The sequence below is a fragment of the Mus musculus genome, chromosome 19, assembly GCF_000001635.26.
Source record: "Mus musculus strain C57BL/6J chromosome 19, GRCm38.p6 C57BL/6J".
In the NCBI taxonomy this organism is placed as follows: Eukaryota; Metazoa; Chordata; class Mammalia; order Rodentia; family Muridae; genus Mus; species Mus musculus.
The window spans coordinates 21136776-21156868 of record NC_000085.6 but is presented as its reverse complement, the minus strand read 5'-3'; the positions used below and the strand labels follow the sequence as shown (position 1 = coordinate 21156868).

General features: G+C 41.5%; 1 long non-coding RNA gene across 1 annotated transcript; it reads right to left on the bottom strand.

Moving 5' to 3' along the window:
- Positions 1–10429: 10429 nt before the first annotated feature.
- Positions 10430–19602, bottom strand: Gm32979. Its single transcript, XR_386592.4, has 3 exons — positions 17579–19602; positions 13399–13719; positions 10430–13022 (listed from the first exon to the last, which is right to left on the bottom strand). It is a non-coding gene; the product is annotated as a predicted gene, 32979 (long non-coding RNA).
- Positions 19603–20093: the final 491 nt, after the last annotated feature.

The window sequence follows — 20093 nt, the reverse complement described above, 5'->3', positions numbered from 1 at the left end:
AAGAAAGAAAGAAAGAAAGAAAGAAAGAAAGAAAGAAAGAAAGAAAGAAAGAAAGAAAGAAAGAAGGAAAGAAAGGGTAGAGACAGTAGGTGCAGAGTTCTTGGTTTTTTGAGTTCAGCATGTTGACACTTCGTGGGTTTTGCATATACTCAGTTCAATGGCTTGGGCTTCACAAAGTGGACTACAGGTACTCCTGTAAAAATATTCAAGTTGAAAATAATAATTCATGCACTGCTTAATAAGAAAAAAAAATGGTGGAGGCAATATTCCTTACAACCGTTTGGGATTGCTCCTCAGCTGTGCAGGAAGGCTAAAAGACAGATTATAAGATTTGAGTGAATTGTGGAGAAGTCATAATAATATCTGTGATAAGGATTTTCACCTTCTGTCATTGTAGACTTCACCCTGGTTGAGCACTTTGTTGAGTTTCAGTAATTCTTACGTAATTAGAAAGATTTTTTTTTAAAGAGCCATTGTTTGTAGATAGAGATGAGATCCTTTTCTGTTCACGTTCACGGCTCATCAGGAATCGACTTCCCAGCTGTCACAGTTATCAGAGTTAAGAACAGAAGCAATGAGCATAGTGGCAGAATGAATCACAAGGATTTTAAAACATAACTAACATAAGTCCGCAGTGTTTCCAGAAGCCTTAGCAGTGCTAGCGAGCTTTTCAAGTTAAGAATAGCAAACACTGGGGCTGGAGAGGGGCTCTGGGGTTGAGAGCACTCACTGTTCTTGCAGAGGACTGAGTTTGGTTCCCAGCACCCTCATGGCAGCTCATAACTACCTGTAGCTTAATTTCTAGGGGATTACATACTTCCTCCTGGCCTTCAAAAGCAACAGGCACCCAAGTGATGTATAACCACAAATGCAGGCAAATACCTGTACATGTAAAAAAATGTCTAAAAAATTGTTTTTAAATATAGGAGATATCTTTGTAAACTAGCAGAAAATAAAAGTCTAAAGGATTGCTATTTGCTATTTCATAGGGTTTTACTACTGTGAACAGACACCATGACCAAGGCAACTCTTATAAGGACAACATGTAATTAGGGCTGGCTTACAGGTTCAGAGGTGCTATCCATTATCATCAAGGCGGGAGCATGGCAGCATCCAGGCTGGCATGGTGCAGGAGAAGCTGAGTTCTACATCTTCATCTGAAGGCTGCTAGCAGAATACTGGCTTCCAGGCCGCTAGGATGAGGGTCTTAAAGCTAATATTCACAGTGACAAATCTACTCCAGCAGGGCCACACCTACTCCAGCAGGGCCACACCTTCTAATAGTGCCACTCACTGGGCCGAGCATATACATACAAACCATAACACTATAAGTTAAAACAAAACAAAACAAAACAAAACAAAACTATTTGTGAGGCAGTAAAAGTTTGCCACCACATCTGACACTTTGGTTTCCATAGTTGTCTTCTATATCCATGTCTTCTACATGTACTGTGGCCAACACATACATATACATGCACATACTGTTATGCATGACTTTGTTTCCTGAGGTTTTAGTTATTCATAGTCAATCTAGTCTGAAACCACTGAATAAAAACGTCCCTATGTGTTAACTCCGTGGCCTTCTGTGTAGTACAGAATGATCTCATACCATCCACTTTGCTCCGCCAAGCTTGCCCATCACCTCTAGTCTAGCAGATTGATGCTTGTGTACCACCAGCCTGCCACTTCCTTAGTAGCTGTCCCAGGCACTGATCATCTGGTGTTGCAGTTCCCAGGTTTGAGGGACCGTCATGAATCCAAAACCATGTCACATTGCCGGTGTGTGTCATTCTTGTCTTTTCCATTTGTCCCACAGGCATGTCACTTACACCATGGTGGATGATGGAGCAGTGAGATATAATAAAATATTTTTGAGATGTGGACTACATTCATGCAAATTTTTGTACAATATGTTCTTCTAATTGTTCTGTGAATTATCATAAATTTCTCACTGTGCCTCAGTTTACAAATTTAACTTTACAATAGGCATTTTTGTATCATCCGAAAACATTGTAGTTTGGAATTGTTGAGGTCTCTGGAGCCCTTCCAATAAGGGAACCTATTGTATTCCATATTTTGAGCTTTCAAAGGTCATTCTCATTCAGGTATTTTCTCCAATCTGGTAGCAGGCAGATTCTCCCACAGTGCTACTGGGTGGCCACTGCTTTCTTTCATCTTTCTTTGTTAAGCAGTAGGAATTCTTCTGCAGCTCAAGTTAGTACTTGACTATAGGAGTTCAATTTTTTCTCCCTGTCGATTTTGGCCTAACCACAAAGATTTTTCCTTTTGTATTGGTTTAAGGAAAAAAAATAAAATCTCAGAGGCAGTCTTTGCTACTGGAATGTCCAGAAAGCCTGGCTTCTTATCAATGTTCTCGTGCCTTCAGGAATCCAGTCTCAAATGCAAATTTCACAGGCTTTCTAGGGTTTGACAAATGTCAAAATAACTTTTGCTCTCTCTAGTCTGACTGTGAGCTGGTGCCAATGGTAATTAGAATTCATGAAGACAGATTGGCTCTGGAGACACACATAGTAATAATGTGGGGGCACAGGGTAGAAGGACTGTACAGCTCATGCTTATGTAGTCTGTAGTCCTGTATGGATTTCAGTTTTTGAGCTAAACTGGTTTGAATGTTTCATGTGTTCAGTATGCATATTTTAGAGAGAAATTCATAAAAAAGCTGCCATGGATGTGGACTGAACTTTGGTCTCATGACCAGGGATACTTTTTTTTCTTTATGCAAAAGTTTGATCATGTCAGTTTCATATGGAAAATTAATATCTTAGGGGAATTTAGGAAAACAAAAAGCTTTTAAAACATTTAGATACAGCTTAGATTTGGATCAATTTTAGAAATAAATCACTAATTTGTGTCTTATATGCATGGGGATGAAGAGGATGTGAGCCTTAAATGTGTGAAAGTGTTTGCATATACATAGCATTTTATTACATTAGCCATTGAATCCCAGGCAGTCAAGAGTAGCTACAAAATCGCACATATTCTATTTGTATTTCAACTACCTAAAACAGTATTTTATTTATGCTTACAATGTGCCAGGCCTATACTAAGCCTTGGCATAAATCATCTGAGTGGTTCTCAGAAACATTTCTTTTCATCTGTACATATCTGAGGACTCTCAATCCTTGGTAGTAGTTATGGCTCTGAACCAGGGGTGTAGTGTGACCCATCCTTCTTGACCTGGAAGGTGCTTCTTGAAGAAAAACCTACAAGAATCTCAGGGTGGCAGAATTTAAACATATACCTGATATAGTAGTTACTTTTCTCACATTGTACAAAAAATAGCTGATAAAAGCAACGTATGGAAGAAAGTTGATTTGGGGCTTACAGTTTGAAGGAATACATGTAAGGACACGTGGTAGTCAGGTGACGAGGTGGTTGACGGCATTGGAGCTACAGTCAGAAAGCAGAGAGATGACTCCTGATGTTCAACTCCCAGGTTTTCTCCCTTTCATTCAGCCTGGCACCTCAGCTCTGAGGTTCTTTTACTGACTTTCTTCTGTGGCTCTGGCCCTTCTGCTGAGGAGTGCAGATTTTGAAGAGGAGAACATTTTGCTCCATCCTCAAAGCTACCAAGACTCATCCCTTCAAGCCTACAGAGCCATGCTCCCATAATGCAATTGCCACAGCAGAATATTTGTACGTATCTTTCATTTTTCTATGTCTCCCCCACTTGGAAAGGAAAGATTTGTCTTCTCTAGTGGGGCTTCACTTCAGGGTAGGCCCCATGTCCAACAGTAGACAGCCAAGACGGAAAGCTTGCAATGATATTTTTTGTAGACTTTTGCTCTCATAGGACTTTGATGGTCACTGTCTATTAGTCTTCTGCTTGAATACTATGGTTTCTGATTTTCTGTTTGTGTCTGTGTGAGTTTCTTTTTTGTTGTTGTTTTATTTGTTTACTGTTTTTTTTTTAAGAGGGAGAGAAAGGAATTGGGGAGGATTTGGGTGGAATTGGGTAAGTGGAAACCATTATCAAAATATACTTTATAATTTTTTAATTGAAAATAATGAACAAACAAACAAAAGAGTGCATCTTCTTTACTCAGCTATATTTCAACACCTGACACCTATGCATGGTTAGGAGAAAGGATGTCTATTTACTGGGTGCAAAGGACACCAAAGGCTAAAATAAAAAATGTCTCTCCACTGCCCTTTCTTAGGGCATGGGGTAGAATTTCTTATATTCCTCCTTGATAAGTTATCTTCTTCATGTCTAGGATAAATTTTAATATAGAATAAAAATTTCAGTACACATGGACTTACCACCTCCAGGCCAGTGTTCTACATCAAAGATGCAGAGAATGTGAGTTTGTTTTTGTTAATTGTGCTCTTGCAAAGCAAAGTGTCCTTTGGCATTATCATCTAAATATATGAATCCTACGTTTTATTATTTATTTTTCAGGGTTTTTTTTTTAAGTGTTCAGAAAGATAATCTAGAGGAAGCATTGCCAAAGACCTCATAGAGCAACAGCTGAAGAAGCCAAGCTCACTGGGCTCTGTTGAAAGCAGGCCGCCTTTCACAGCCCTTTGATATCCTGTCACTGTGGAGATTTGGCAGGAACTTTGGCAGTGTGAATGAACTAGAGGTGGAGGGGAAAAAAAGTCTCTTTTGTGCAGTGACACTTGGCTGTGGTTACTCCTTTGCACTTTATGCCTGGAACTAAATGAGATTGCGCGCCATTATGCTAATAGGCACAGCCACTTGTCAAAGCATCTCTGCCATGCTGGAGAACCTGGGGCAGAGCTCACTTATGCCCCATGCCCAGAAGTCTTCCAGGAATGGCACAGGCAATGAGTGCTCTGGAGCTTGGTCTTAGGCACTTCTTTGCCTACAGATCTCAGTCTGGAGTATCAGATAATGCAGATGCTCCTTAGTCAAGATTTGAATATCCTTTTTGCGTGGACACTGCCTGTACACAGGCAGGTTCATTTCCTCTCTGTTTCCTTTGAGTCCAGCATTACAAAGTAGATGACAGTGTGGTGCTCCTTTTAAAGTTAGAAATACCACCTCTCCAGCAACACTCCCCATACCATTACCTGCGGTGTGTGATTCCAGCCTTCATGTTAACACTAACTTACCAAATAAAATGATTTCATCTTCCACATCCTTTAACTGAAACTCATTGAAACATATATGTGGCTAGCTCAAGCCAGAGCTCTTGGTCTAAAGTTGACCTTAAAAAGAAAACAAAACAAAACTAAACAACAACAGCAGCAGCAGCAACAACAACAATAACAGCAACTCAATAGCCCTGAATTTGTCTTCATTGTCCTAGCATGTTATTTTTTCCTTAACATATTTTTAAAATAGACTTTGATTTTTATAGGGGGAGGGTGTCTGACAGATAACTCAGTGGTTAATTGTGCTCGCATACTGTTCATCCAGAGGGTGTTCAGTTCCCAGTGTTGTTTTTAGGCTGCTTTCAACCTCCCATGACTCCAGCTCTAGGATATCAGAGTTCTTTTGGCTTCTGTGGGTATCCCTGCATATATGGCAGACTCTTAAACACACACACACACACACACACACACACACACACACACACGAATAAGAAAAATAAATAAGTCATTAAAAGCAAGACAAAACAACAACAACAACAACAACCTCCCTTGTATTTGGAGGAACCCGATGTGGAAGTTCACATGAGTATGAGCTGAAACATCCCAGGCCCTAAAGGAATTCACTTCCAGCATATTTAAGGTTCCACTGAAGCCTGTGGATTCCACAGAGTGCAGGTGGTACTGTGTACTGAGCACACATGACTGGAGATGAACAGTAAGCAGTTCATTCTCGGGTGAGGGAGGGAGCAGGAAAACACACCAGCCACCTAGTAGCTTGGTTAGATCATGACAGGTGGCTGTTGATTCGGACAGGCATCTAACTCACTTGGGTGCCATAGTGGATATGGCATGCCTTATTTTAGAAGGAAATTGGATTCTGCCTAGGAGACATACTTTAGGGCCTAGATAATATTCTAGTAGCACATTTTAGTTGTGTGCGCATTAATTAACACGAGCAATTTTCAAATTTTCTTTTGACAAAGACTAAGATAAAAATAATATTAAAACAAAGAAGGTTAGTGAAAAAAATGTGTAAACCATATAAAATATGACGAGGGATTATGGAAAATGTATTCTTTTAAAAATTTTGTAAAAGGATTTTAAAAAAAGTTAAAATTTCAATTAGGTATAGACAAATCTATAGAAAAGGAAAATATATCACCAGTGGCCTGCTGCTAAGGATGGCAGCGAGGACTCAGTAACACAGCAGAGAGATGACTGCATAGCAAAGTGAAGACACAGGCACAGTTCACTGTCTCATCCAAGGCTGTGGAGTGTCTCTGCTGTATACTGTACACTCTGAGCCCACAAGAACTGTGCATTTGAACACTGTATGTATCTTGTTTCCATCCAGACTGTGCTGATAGTTGCACAACTGTGTAAGTTAATAAAGATCAGGAGACCATTGAACTGAACAATTATAATGTGTGAGTTTTATAACTTCTGAATTATACCTCATAATGTTATTTAAATATTAACCAGATGTAGCTCCAGGACATTGGATTTAGAAGTAAGTTCTTGGAAATGGCCTCCAAAGCACAGGCAACAACAACAACAACAACATTGACTCAACAACAACTAATCATTGACTCCATCAAAAATAAGAATTTCTGTGCATCAAAAAACACTACTGACACTGTGAAACTCATGGAATGGGAAAACATTTGAAAATCTAATATGGCTTTAACAGACAGACAGACAGACAGACAGACAGACTCACACACACACACACACACACACACACACACACACACATCACTCTTGAGGTTAGTCTTTAAGACCTGTCCAGCCCAATCGTATACATATATAAAGAACAGCCATGTGTCAACAACAACAGAAGACCTGATTGAAGATGAACAACGGACATAGCCATTACTTCAAATACAGCCATAGAAAATTTCAAGTCTAAATACTGTTAGAACTATTTTCTTTCATAATTTGACTCTTCCCTTCCTCTAGGAGGAGATACACATTATTTTTAAAGGGCATTTCCAGTTGACTCAGAAAAAGGGTATTTTTAGGTTGAGTTAAGAGGAGAAATAGGATAAATGACTTCACCTTTACCCTACTGTAACTTATTAAGTTGTTGGGGCCCCAGCTTCTTCATCTGTGACATTAAGGACTTCAAACTCTTAAAAATATGATCATCCTGAGTGAGGTAACCCAATCACAAAAGAACTCACATGATATGCACTCACTGATAAGTGGATATTAGTCCAGAAACTTAGAATAACCAAGATACAAGATACAAGTTGCAAAACACATGAAACTCAAGAAGAACGAAGACCAAAGTGTGGACACTTTGCCCCTTCTTAGAATTGGGAACAAAACACCCATGGAAGGAGTTACAGAGACAAAGTTTGGAGCTGAGATGAAAGGATGGACCATCTAGAGACTGCCACACTGGGGGATCCATCCCATAATCAGCCTCCAAACGCTGACGCCATTGCATACATCAGCAAGAGTTTGCTGAAAGAACCCTGATGTAGATGTCTCTTGTGAGGCTATGCTGGTGCCTGGCAAACACAGAAGTGGATGCTCACAATCAGCTATTGGATGGATCACAGGGCCCCCAATGGAGGAGCTAGAGAAAGTACCCAAGGAGCTAAAGGGGTCTGCAACCCTATAGGTGGAACAACAATATGAACTAACCAGTACTCCTCAGAGCTCATGTCTCTAGCTGCATATGTAGCAGAAGATGGCCTAGTCGGCCATCATTGGGAAGAGAGGCCCCTTGGTCTTGCAAACTTTATATGCCTCAGTACAGGGTAATGTCAGGGCCAAGAAGTGGGAGTGAGTGGGTAGGGAAGGTGGGGGGGAAGGGTATGGGGGACTTTTGGGATAGTATTTGAAATGTAAATGAATAAAATACCTAAATAATAAATAAATGAATAAATAAAAATATGATCAAACTCCAAAACTGTTTAAAATCATATATTTGTAAGGTTGCTTTTATAGAGTGATTTGGTGTACGGTTCAAAGTCATAATTATGAAAGGAAATAGAATTCAGAGGAAAGACAACCCATTTCTGCCGGCTGTGCCACTGTCCTTTGGCTGTGTGTCTATTGTAGGAGCATGCCTTACTTTCTGGTGTATAGTTACAGGCTGGTGAGGCCTAGCTCCTTTAGCTTCAGTTTGGGGGAATTCGGAGGGCTGAACCCAGGGACGGGCACTTTAACTCAGTGCCTGTTCCTAGTCCTAAAGTTTAAATTCTTTAAGGAAATGATTCATTTTTCCAAACACTTTCTCTCTTAGTTTCTCTTCTTCTGCCTGTCCTTCTTCATTCATTTTCTCCCTGAAACAATGCAGTTGGAAACTTCACAAATGAATGGAAGCCACTGTTTAAAGACCCACACCCTCCTCCTTCTGACTTGACTTGTCATATAGACATCAGTCATTTTCATGGTTTACATTTCTAACTGTCTTAAGACACTAGATTTCTGCTATTGTGCTTAGCTTAATTTATAAGTACTTTCTCAACTCTTATAGTGGTTCTTTAATGACAAATCAATGCTAATTTCCAGACTGAGAAATAAAAAGGGATCCAAGAGGTTGACTCAGGACCACTCATCTACTAAGAATCAGTAGACCGTGTGGGTTTATGCTGCTTACGTCCCAAAGTCCAACTTCACTTGGTAGAGATGTTTAGAGCTTGGGGGAACTGCTTCATCATCAATGGAACAGACTGATTGATGGATCACGACGTACAAGAACAATAACAGCATTAAATGTGCAAATAAAATGCCTTCCACCAAAGTAGGTTGAATGGGCCCCGACTGTTAACAGCTGTTTTGTTAGCAACATTCAACACTGAAGTCTAGCCTTGAGTCGGTAATCTTGATGGCCACATGGAGTCATCACGACTTTGCAGATTCAGTTACTCCGCTCTTAAGCAAACAGGCATTTTCAGGGAGAGAAGAAGGAAGCCATCTTTAAACAAGGATCTATCAGAGAAACAGATGAACCCAATCCAATAAGAATGATTATACTAGAAATAAGAGGCCTTGGCTTTCAGCATATTCTGAGTGAGCAGCTATGTTCAATGTGTATCCCCTAATGACTCCCAGAACACTGGAAAACCTTTCAACAGGCTATCTCAGAGCAAAGTGAAGTGTGTTGCTTGTGAGGTAGGACAAGGCACAGGCACAGATCACTGTCCCATCCAAGGCTGTGGAGTGTCTCTGCTGTATACTGTACACTCTGAGCCCACGGGAACTGTGCATTTGAACACTGTATGTATCTTGTTTCTTTTTTGTTTGTTTGTTTGTTTGTTTGTTTTGTTTTTTTTCGAGACAGGGTTTCTCTGTGTAACCCTGGCTGTCCTGGAACTCACTCTGTAGACCAGGCTGGCCTTGAACTCAGAAATCCGCTTGCCTCTGCCTCCCAAGTGCTGGGATTAAAGATGTGTACCACCACCTCCTGGCACATGTATCTTATTTCTTGAAGAACAATTTATGGTTGGCCTTTGTGTCTCATTACAGATCAAGGCAGAACCTACAGGACTGGTCTAGAATACTCTCCTCACGTTCAGCTTCTCAGAGCAGCTTTCCTTGGCAAAGTTGCTGTCCTGATAATGTAATAGATTATTAACAGATTGTGTAATAAGGACATACAACATCAGAATCAACCCATTCACTCTTATCCCATTTAAATGTAATGGGCAGTGGGGGGAGGGGGAGAGAAGAAACTCACCTTGGAGAGGTTGTTATTGTAGACACGCCCTGGTAACCAGCTCTTCCTGAGTAACTGCTTGCTTACCTCACCCAGTCGAGGGAGCTTACCTTTCTGCGAGCTATTCTAGTTCTGCCCCTAAGACTCAAAGTCTCCTATTTTGGTATTTATGGAGAACACAATTTTGCATTATACAACACTAACACCTTACTTTTCAGTGAAGATACATACATATTTTTGTTTGTTTGTTTAGAGGGAATTTCTAGTGTTTAAATACATTTTTTTTCTAGGAGACTTCATATTTTAGTAAATGGACAAAAACCTTCTTTTAAAAAAATTATGCCAAGTACAGTCAGTTTGTTTTTCATTGCATTCCACTTCTTTTCTGGGGCATAGTATCACCTGTAGCCCAGGCTAGCCAGGAAATCACTATGTAGCCAGCCCAGCGCAACTTTAAACTTTTGTTGATTCTTTTGGTAAATGCTATGAATTACTAGGCCCATCATTCATTACAGTGAATGATACCGAAATCATTATAGCATAAAACACACAAAATTAATAAAGGGACAAAGCCAAGACTTCTACAAGTTATCTCCAAGGGTGATGGAAATTTGACAAATTCCATTTCCAGATCTCTCACTGTGGAGACTGAGGAGAGTCCAGTAACTGGTCTGTTGGCAGCACATGTGTGTGTCTGCATGTGCCAAGATAAAAAGCACATGTGTTTGTCTACAAGTCCAAAGATAAAACTGTAGACCACGGATCCCAAATTGATGTTTATTTTCATAGCCGTGATTTAATTTCCTAGTATGGTGTTTTACAAAAGTTAACTTGCTACAACCGTGTATAAGGTGGCAAAAGACATCTCCCTGTGGGGACTTTTGTAATCTCTTAAGAATTAGAAAATGTTAGCACCAGGCTTATAAATTTCAGTGGGAAAAGTGACTGGAGTTAGAGAGAGAGAGTAGCAGGGAGTGGGGCCCAGATTTTCCAATTGCCTGATCTTTCTGTACACTACTGGCCTGGTCCCCGTAGAAAGTGAAGTTTGAAGAAAATTCCCTTTGAGGAGCTTTTAGTGTGGTTGCTTATGGTCTGTGGATGGTGCCTTATCGTTAGGCAGGCTTCACATGCTGATGTATGGAAGATTTGAGGGCTCCAGTTGTCTGCATCTTTGAAACTAGTGGAGTTGAAGAGTCACAGTGGAACAGGCAGGAATTCTGTAGTCCTGAGAGTGCTGAAGACGGCAGCAGGCATTTTAGGAACACATAAGGAGGGACTGTGTAAGATTTCTATCATCCTACAAAGCAGCTTAAAATCTTCTATTTTTAACTTTCATTTATCCAATCCTTTTATTGATGTTCATTAGTAATGTGGTTCTCTTGGCTTTATTATAATTTATGGAGACTGCCATAGGTGGGCACAACACGGTCATAGATATTAACTAGAGTTTTCATCCATTTTACCTAAAATTTGCTGTTTGGACTTCCGAGCACAGCCTTTGGCCCCCTTCCTATCCTTGACTCTGAGGACAAAGTTTGTGAATATAAATGTCCTCAGATTGCATTTGTTATTATCACAAGGTAATGTGCACACATGGCAGTGAACAGCAGCCTTGGGCACTTAGCTTGACTTTCATGGGGAAAAACCTAAAACTAAAAACCTAAGGGATTATATAGCAATAACCCCAGCCTTGACTGACAAACCAGTAGACCTGTTTGAGGTTCTGTTCAGCCATAAATACTTGGTTTTCAATTACTTCAGTTATTACAATGCCTGAATTAATTAATCAAGCAACTTTGTGTGCTGGAAAGACATCCTTTTTAGGATGCTGTGGCTATCCATTCCTGTCCCTCGGTTGCCGCAGAGCTGTGAGACAGGTTCATTTCGGAAAGTTGAGCTCCTGAGGCTCTTCTTGCCTTACTGACAGTCTGAAAAGACGTGACTTCAGATCCATAAACGATGTCACCACTTCAAAGAGGTATAATCCCGTCTTTGATCCACTCCTCTAGCCCCTCGGAGGAGGAGGAGGATGTGTGAGAGAGAGTAGGGAACTGGGAGAAATGAGCCTTTGGGACAGGGGGAGGCTTGTCTCTAATTATCAGCTTTCCTGCTGCTCTCTGCCCACCTCTGGCTTCTAAGTTTCAGGTATAGGGAAGGATGACTCAAGGCTTAAGGGAGCCAGTCCCAGGAGCTGATACTGTTTTCCTGACCCTGCCTAAGCTACTCTGATCTTGGGTCATGACCTCAAACAGGAAGTGCTGCTAAGCTCCTCCAAACGCGGTATGTGAATGAGGGGGTGGAGTTTAGCACACACAAGCCCAGCTGCCAGCCGTTCATGTTTACAAGGGATCAAGAATTGGTCACTTAAGGTCAAGAATATATTCTTTCTTCTCCCTGCAGGCGTGCACAGTATTGTGTTACAGACTAGGAGAAATACGGACGTCAACTCCAAAGTTCTAGTTTTTCTTCTATGTTGCCTGAACGTACGTTTTGAGCTCCAAAGAACTTTGTGAACAGAGTGGCTTAAATTCAGCTCTGTCCACCTCTAATGAGTTTTCTAGAGGGAAATTTAAAGCCAAATCTTTAAACACACTCCTTCTGAGATACAATTAATATTTGGGAATAAATAGACGTTTGAACAAAGTAGTAGGAAACCACAGTTGAAGGGTATTTAAGAGGGCACGTCCAGCTTTCCTCCCGAGGACAGTGTGAATCACCAGCTCGCTCTGAGTCCTTCTTTCTGACCGGATTAATTTTCTCTCCTTCTGAGGTTTTGCTGCTTCAGGAAACCACACGTTTAGCCAAGAGCTGGTTTCCCTGGTTGTCAGTGGTCACAGTATCTGGTGTTAAAAAACAAAAACAAAAACAAAAACAAAAACAAAAAAACCCCTCTGTTCTCAGCTCACTATCAGGTAAGCTTCATAGCAGGGCTGTTCTCCGCAGTGTCCCAATTGGCATCCATCAGCTCAGCTCTGTCCACCTGTGCACATCAAGGAATGCCATTAATGCTTCTCTCATGAGGAGATTTGGGGAGGGAAGAGAGATGCTTTCCAGTTCATCTTTCTTTTCATTCATTTAAGCAAGTGTTGATCCCCATAAATTATTTATTCAAGCAGTGGAAGCTACCTCCCCAGGTGCAAAACAATCTTCTACAGGCTTGCTACTGCGCTGCTGAATGGGGGAGGAGTCAATACCTTTTAGGAGTTAGGAAGTTGTAAAAACAGGAGTCTTCTGTTTATGTATGGAAATGAGCTCTTGGTGAAATACACTGGAAACAAGAAAACGAAACCTGGTTTCACAAAGGGTATACATCAAATTGAAAAGAACAAAATCAACTGGTGATAAGACTTAGATTTGCTATGGACCCTTAAGGTTGAGAAGGGCTCCCATTTATGAGGGAACAGCCGGCCCATTCTTCATCTCATTACTAACGGTGTCTGCTTCCCACAGCTTTTCTGAGGGGGTCAGAGGAAGGTAAAGAAGGTGAATAGGGTGGACAAAGATGCACTTGGCTGTGGTGTCTACATGAGAAGTCTAGTGCCCCGGGACAGGCAGATATGTCACATACGTGGCAATAAATATGTTTGCCATGTTAATACATTGAGTGCTCACATCAAACTCTTAAGAATATAATATTCATTTACCTCATTCTGTAGTGAAGGGAACTGAGGAAGCCTGAGGTCAAGGGATATGTGGAAAGTCACAGAACTTGCTGGGAAGATAAGCTCAGATCCCCACATAGGTGATGTTGTTGGCTGTAAGGAGTTCCTTGCACACATGGACTTCTGAAAGATGGAGTTCTGTGTTTCACAAAGTCTAGTATGGAAGTTCACATGCCTCACCCCAGCCTAGAATGCTTCTTAAGATGAAGTTTCCAGCTAGTGTTTGAGCATCTCTGGGAATGTGGCCTGAGAATTCATGTTTAGTAGCTCTGTTCTCCACGTTGAGGTTGGTGAACTGCTGTCCTAGAAAGTGGTGAAGAAAGATGGACAGAAATGCCTTTTGTTTTCAGGACATAGTAGGGCACACTATAAACCTCTCCAGATTTTACACACACACACACACACACACACACACACACACACACACACACACTCTCACATACATACCACTTACAGGCACACTTTTACTTCTTCATCTCCAGATGGATATCTTTTACTTTTGTTCTTCTGTAGTTGCGTTAGCTAGAACATTTAGTTCAATGTTGAAGGAGGATGAAAGTGAACATCGCTGCCTTGTTTCAAATCTTCCAGCTTTTGAAGAGAAGATCTGAGAAGGTCATGGTTAATATACTGGAGATTCTCTTGTGAAACCCATAGTTTGGGATCTTTTGTTACTAACCTAGATTCTACTGAGAAAGACTTATGTACTAGAAGCACCAGGTTTACTTCTAGTTCTTTCAGACTGCAAATGCAGTCTTCTTAAGACCCATGTATAAGCGGATCTTTCTGGACCGTTAATGGACGATGGGAAGTCTTCATCAATTGGCACACAATGTAAGGAGTAGTAATAAGTCAGTGGTTTTCCCCCTTTGGAGGAGTCTTATTGCAATGCATGAGGAATATTTTCAAATTATGCACTATAATTGGCACTGAATCAAGATATTGCCATTTTTTTAAACTTTCTAGACCATTACAATCTACTGTCTGGTTAAGAAGAGCTATAGTATCGAAGCCAAAATCAAGAGGTAACAGTGATTCCTGAGTTCTGCCAAGATCCCCACAAATAGAAATTCACAGTGATGAAAAATAAAAGGCTACAGTTGCTTAAATTATTCCTAAACTAGTTGTTGTAAAGCAAACATCCAGAATGCTCACAGAGTCTGAGAATCAGGACTTCAAGCAAAACTTGGGGTGATATCCTTCTCTGTACCTTTGTGATGGAAGTTGAAGTTGGGGGTTACCTGAAGTTTAACTCACTGACAGATACAATTGTTTCCTGTTATCAGTTGGTACACTTGATAACACTGTGGGCTAAGCCACCTCCATATAGCTTCTATGGGTTCTAGCCTTTCTTAGTATGTAGTATTTTGGTTCTAAGGACAAGAATTCCAACAAGCCAGATGATACATCACCTTCTTATAATTACATTTGAGACCCAGTTATATGTGGCACTATTTTTTTGTGCTATACTCATTAGAAGGAAGCAAGTAATGTGGACCATAGTCAAATGAGAAGGGTTAGACTCCATCGTTTGTAGGGGTTTGTCAGAATTGTACATGTACCATAAACCATCCCAGGTGCTACAGAAGCAAGGTATGATAATAGGAATTGAGTACTTAGGGGTCAAAATCCTTTCTAAATGCTTCATGTGCATTTCTTTAGTCTTCTTACAACTTATCTCAGATGCCCACCCCCCCTTTCTCTCTCTATATATATATGATTTCTATCTTGTCTGAAACATGACTTACTTGTAAATACTGGTCATAAAATTAAAACCTAGACTTCTAAGATCCTCAATTATTTTCTCACTCACTAGTATGCTTGAACAGAGGAGACATGGGTTCTAGTTCAGAGAACTAATGTGGAAAACAACCCACCATGTTCCAAGAGTTTTTTGTGCTTAAAGCCCTATTAAAAACAATGATGTCTGCTTGCTTTATTTCACCTCTCATCCTGATTTCTAGGACAGATACCTCCAAGAATACCTCTATACTCTGAAATAACCTTGAAGCCATGGACCAGAGCTCTCTGACCCACTGCAGGCTCTGTATGTGAATATCAGATCCTTACTTCCAGAACAAGGTCTCAAGGAAAGATGGGCAGAAGAAAGGAGACAAGGAGAAAATAAAGAGGGGACCCTGTTGCGGAAACAGAAGCCTCCTTATGAAGGAGTTTTGTTTTAGCTGAAAGAAGGAAAATAGGGAGATAAGAGCTTCCATAAATAGCAGGAGTGAAGGCATGGAGGATACGTGACCTTAACAAAAAGGACCAAAGAAGAGGGTGCAGAAGAATGTGGCTCAGATTGAGGGCAGGTGAACTAGATTGCTTCTAGGAACCATAAGTGTTTCTTTAGCTCTCCGTGGGGTTTATCCCTGCTGACACTGACATTCTCAATGCCCTGTGCCCTTTAAGTAATGCCTCAGTGTGTGAGGTAGCTATAAACTTCTTTCTGCTGCCTCTTGTAACTTCAATACTCGTTCCACCATCGATCATTCTTCTCATGTCCCTTCTTTCCTTGTGATGAAGTTTAGATCCTTGATGTCTAAGTTCACTTCCAGCTCCAGGGTTGATTCATTGAAACCTTCGCAGGAGGGGTTTGGTCACAGGAAATTCCCCCTTACTCTTTACTATCAATCCCCTTCCTCAGCCATAGTGATTTAAACTGGGGGCTTTTGTCGATTGTAGACTCCAGCTGCTTCATTTCAGCAGGCCAATGAGCTAGGTGGCATCCTGGCATCTCCCATGCAGGCTTGCCCAGACTTGGGCCAGGCTTTCAGTCGAGACAGCTGGAGACGGTGAAGGGACTGTCTTCTCCTGTTTCTCAAGAGGTCTTGTTTCCTGGAGAGATGAAAATAAACTCTGGGGAGCTGCAAACATGCTGATGTGAGCTGAGGTAAACCCAGAAAGGTCATGTCTGCTGGTGGCTGTACCACCATCCAGGAAGGAAGCCAGGAAATCAGAGTTTTCCATAGTCTTCAGAGAACTTGTTTCATCCAAGCAGGAGTTACAGCGAAACAGATCATTTAGAGACATGGGAGGGATGTAGACATAGAACTGTAGACATTCAAAGGCCTAAGTACAGTATGCTCAGGACCTCTGTCTACAGAACTTCCATCTTCCCATTCCCTAAGAAATCCTATGAGTTTGTTTTTGGGGTTTTTTGTTGTTTTTGTTGTTTTGTTTTGTTTTTCAAGAAAGGGTTTCTCTGTGTAGCTTTGGCTGTCCTGGAACTCACTCTGTAGACCAGGCTAGCTTTGAACTCACAAAGCTCCACCTGCCTCTGCCTCCCTAGTGTTGGCATTAAAGGCATGCACTCCTTCCTGGCTATGAGTTGAGTGTGTGTGTGTGTGTGTGTGTGTGTGTGTGTGTATGTATGTGTGTGTGTTTTCTTTTGTAAGGTAGCCATAGGCAAAACTCCAGACAAAATATCTGGAAACCTGAGAGCAATTCTGTCTGTGTGACCAGCTTGTTGTATGACTATGAGCAAAACCTTCTTACAGATCCACTCATGGCCATAGAGTTCTGAGCCAGGTACTAAGACACTCGACTCTGTTATCTCAGTTTCTCAGTTAGTTCCCAGTGGTGAGCCAGAAATTTAGAGAGGGGTCCAGGTTAACTCTTTTGGGCCTCCAGGGGCCAGTTTTATGTGTCCCAAGTGTATTAAACTAAATAGCATCCTTGAGTGGCGTGCTCAGAGAGTTCAGTACCAGAGAGGCATTGAATGGTATGAATAGTACCCTGGAGACCTGAAAGAGTTAATGGGCCTGCTTGGAAGTAGAGCTGATTGGATGTTAAGATAGATAAGATCTGAAAATGAGAGGGCTACAGTACCTTTACTTTGGGAATACTTTAAGTGGTCCATTAGTGCACACACAGATACACAGAGATATACATAGATACAAAAACACATTCAGATACATAGACACACAGAGCTACGTAGATCCCCTCCCGTAGACACATACATGTCACACACAAACACAGAGAAAAAGAAATATATAAATCCCCTCCCATAGATGCATACATGTCACACACACACACACACACACACACACACACACACACACACACCCTGACTTCCTCCATTGTATTCTAGTTTAAAGAATTCACTGGACTTTAGGATCCTATCCCTCCCCACACCCTTCCCAGAAGTTCCTTTACTGACCTGCTCAGGGCTGATTAACCCGAAGCGTGAGATCCAATGAGGAAACATCTTCTGCGAGTGTATTGAGAAACCTGGAAGAATCTAGACTGCTGAGTCATTAGCTTGAGATTCTAGGAGATTGCTTATCTGTTTCTAAGCAGCCCCCTCCCCCTGTGGAATGGGAGTATCTCAGGGGCGACGGTGTCATTAAGGGTTTGTACTGTCAGTTTGACCCTAAGGACAAAGTGAGCCCAATGGCAATCTGATGTCCTGGTAAACTGGAGGACTTTTCGGTTAAACGGCTAGATCCGCTGCAGCTGCTTACTATGGCCGCAGGGCTCTCCTGTGCCCTCATTCTGTGCTCCCTTCTACCGCCTTTTCCTCTGAAAACCATTGAATAAGGACTGCTGCGCAAAATGTTTTTTTTTAATCGAACTGGTAATGGTGGTACTGTAATGATTTGCATGACTGCATTGAAGTCCTCCGAGCTAAAGCAAGTACTATCCAACCACGGGTGAACACAGTGCCATGTGCCTGCAATCACTTGGGAGGGTGACGCAGGGAGGTTGTGCGTTCAAAACCGAGCCTGAGTTACTTGGTTGTCTCAAAGAAAAACAGAAGGAAAACAAATAAACAAACAAACAGAAAGTATACTTTTGTCTGTCAACGTGTAACAAGAGTTCATGATACATTGTTAAGATTCAATAAAAACAAATGTTTACGGAACGAGTAAATGGATTCTACTCCTCCCTTCTCGGTCTCTCCCGGTCTCTCCCTCCTTGCTTCTCTCTCTTTGGCAAGTTACGGGTCCCGGAGCAAAGGAGAAGTAAAGTCACAATTCAAAGTCTTGATTCATATACTGTGTGCTCTAATTCACTTTTTGCTTCTCTGATAAGCACCGTGACCCAAACAGCAACGTGGGGAGGAAAGGGATTTTTTGACTTACAGTTTACAGTCTATCGTGGAGGGAAGCCAAAGCAGGAACTGAAGCAGATACGGTGGAGAGACTCTGTTTACTGGGTTGTTCATCCATTCTAGCGTGTTCAGCGTGCTCTCTTATAGTACCCAGGACCATCTGCACAGGGGTGTCACCATCCACCGTGCCAGCTCCCACCCCACATCAATCACCAATCAAGAAAATGCCCAGGTAACTGTTATAGTAGAGATATTGATATGCTGCCATGGGAACATGGGAAGCTTCTATCCATTGCTGTCCTGTCAAGAGCATGGTGGGAAACTCTACTGTAATTGTGTTTTGGAGGAGTGTGGTTACAGTTCATGTCCTGGGTCAAGTTCTAAGTGAGCCAGTGTGGAGTCATTGCTATTTCCACACCCTAGGCTTTTGGCCATGTTCTTTACGTGTGGGTCATCCCCTTCTCCCTCTTTGCTGCCATTTAACCACACAAAGCGCTGTAAGGGTGAGCTCTGTGCTCTTAGTCTGTGGTGCTCATTTGGATCCCAGTTTGGGCTTATGCTTTATTTTGGCTTTATTATGTACGTCTTATCTTCTCAGAGTAGTTCCCAGATTCTAGTCTTTACAGATCCAGGGACAAGCTCAATCCTGGATGAGTGAAGCTTATAAACACAACCCTAGATGCTTAGCATGTAATAGTCTACCATTGTATTGCTCATTGATCCTTCTCTCCTCCTTTAGTACTAAGATGACTCTTTCCTTCTCCAAATGCATAGTATCATGGTCAAGGATGGAGGGGGTCATGGTGTCGTTGAGGCCATTGACTCCTCTGGGCCTCAGTTTCCTTCTCTGGAATGTAGGGCTGACATGGGTCTGACAGCAGTATGTTTGTATAGAAAATATCAAAGGGTTACTAAAAATTCTAAATAAACAATGTATTTAGGACCATGATTGGCCAAGTAGAATACAGTCAGTTAACACTGTCTAGTGAAACAAGAGGAGAAGCTGACATCTCTGTTTTTCCAGTGCCTCTCATCCCTTGCCCCCAGAGAGCCCATGAACTATGGCAGATTCAGGTCCTGTTAGCTTGACCATATATGATTTGGGAGAGCTTGAGGCTATGCATGCTTCCTGACTCCCTCAAACACATCCCAAGAGCTGCGATGAGCCTTATTAATAAAGTATTTATTTGTTTCTAAGCCCTGATCTATTGTAATTCCTCCTTGTTCAAATGCATAACCTATTTATACATCTACAGTTTCTACAAACATTAGGCTTCTCATATTTTGAAACATTATTATAATTTTTCCCCAAGATATCTTCTTCAGCAAGTGATCCAGTTCTGCTATGACAATAATCACCAAAGAACAAACTGGGCAAAAATCCCCCCTGAGGCTCAGACAATCTGCTGTCTTCTGGTACTACTGGCTTAAGGCTCAGAAGATTTTGGGCAAATGCACAATACTGAATAGGCATTAAACACTCAGAAAACAGTGGGAATTGAACCAGCAGCAATCTTCCCAGCACTGAAGTGATTGCTGTTTAAACACCTCTTGTCACTGACAGTCAACTGAAGAAAGGAGGGACCTCCACATCTGCGGGGTAACTATGGAAGCTTGAGGG